The sequence below is a fragment of the Schistocerca nitens genome, chromosome 7 (genome assembly GCF_023898315.1).
Source record: "Schistocerca nitens isolate TAMUIC-IGC-003100 chromosome 7, iqSchNite1.1, whole genome shotgun sequence".
Lineage (NCBI taxonomy): Eukaryota > Metazoa > Arthropoda > Insecta > Orthoptera > Acrididae > Schistocerca > Schistocerca nitens.
In genome coordinates this window covers 538,130,751-538,132,593 of record NC_064620.1, presented here as the reverse complement: position 1 = coordinate 538,132,593, position 1,843 = coordinate 538,130,751, and positions in this window count along the sequence as shown.

The window sequence follows — 1,843 nt, the reverse complement described above, 5'->3', positions numbered from 1 at the left end:
TCCTGCAGAGTCTTCCAATGGAGTTTATCATCTCCGTAACGCTTTCGCGATTACTAAATGATCCTGTAACGAAGTGCGCTGCTCTCCGTTGGATCTTCTCTATCTGTTCTATCAACCCTACCTGGTACGGATCCCACACTGCTGAGCAGTATTCAAGCAGTTGGCGAACAAGCGTACTGTAACCTACTTCTTTTGTTTTCGGATTGCATTTCCTTAGTATTCTTCCAATGAATCTCAGTCTGGCATCTCCTTTACCGACGATCAACTTTATATGATCATTCCATTTTAAATCACTCCTAATGTGTACTCCCTGATAATTTATGGAATTAACTGCTTCCAGTTGCTGACCTACTATTTTGTAGCTAAATGATAAGGGATCTATCTTTCTATGTATTCGCAGCACATTACACTTGTCTACATTGAGATTCAATTGCCATTCCCTGCACCTTGCGTCAATTCGCTGCAGATCCTCCTGTATTTCAGTACAATTTTCCATTGTTACTGTGGTGTCACCGCTAGACACCACACTTGCTAGGTGGTAACTTAAATCGGCCGCGGTCCTGTAGTACATGTCGGACCCGCGTGTCGCCACTGTGTACTCGCAATCCTAGCGCCACCACATGGCAGGTCACAAGACACGGACTTGACCTCGCCCAGTTGTACGGACGACATAGCTTGCGACCTGACGTATCAAGTATTCCTCTCAATTGCCGAGAGACAGATTAAATAGCCTTCAGCTAGTCCATCGCTACTACCTAGCAAGGCGCCATGTGTATCATTGCTAATTGCTTACTACTATGCAAGAGATGTATTTCAACAAGAACAAGACTACATTAAAGTTAAGTATATTAAAATCTCTCTTCTTTTCTTTATAGTTTTCATCCAGTCTCCTGTTTCAGAATTTACGCCCGTCTGCGTTAGTTTCGCGTGCACCTAGCCACTCATTGTGTCGAGACCTTAGGGAATCGACACAACAGTTACAACCTCTCGATACACCACAGCATCATCTGCAAAAAGCCTCAGTGAACTTCCGATGTCATCCACAAGGTCATTTATGTATATTGTGAATAGCAACGGGCCTATGACACTCCCCTGCGGCACACCTGAAATCACTCTCACTTCGGAAGACTTCTATCCATTGAGAATGACATGCTGCTTTCTGTTATCTAGGATCTCTTCAATCCAATCACACAATTGGTCTGATAGTCCATATGCTTGTTCATTAAACGACTGTGGGGAACTGTATCGAACGCCTTGCGGAAGTCAAGAAACACGGCATCTACCTGGGAACCCGCCTTTTTCGAAGATATAGGTCTATAGTTCTGCACATCTGTTCGACGTCCCTTCTTGAAAACGGGGATGACCTGTGCCCTTTTCCAATCCTTTGGAACGCTACGCTCTTCTAGAGACCTACGGTACACCGCTGCAAGAAGGGGGGCAAATTACTTCGCGGACTCTGTGTAAAATCGAACTGGTATCCCATCAGGTCCAGCGGCCTTTCCTCTTTTGAGCGATTTTAATTGTTTCTCTATCCCTCTGTCGTCTATTTCTATATCTACCATTTTGTCATCTGTACGACAATCTAGAGAAGGAACTACAGTGCAGTCTTCGTCTGTGAAACAGCTTTGGAAAAAGACATATAGTATTTCGGCCTTTAGTCTGTCATCCTCTGTTTCAGTACCATTTTGGTCACAGAGTGTCTGGACATTTTGTTTTGATCCACCTACTGCTTTGACATAAGACCAAAATTTCTTAGGATTTTCTGACAAGTCAGCACATAGAACTTTACTTTCGAATTCATTGAACGCCTCTCGCATAGCCCTCCTCACACTACATTTCGCTT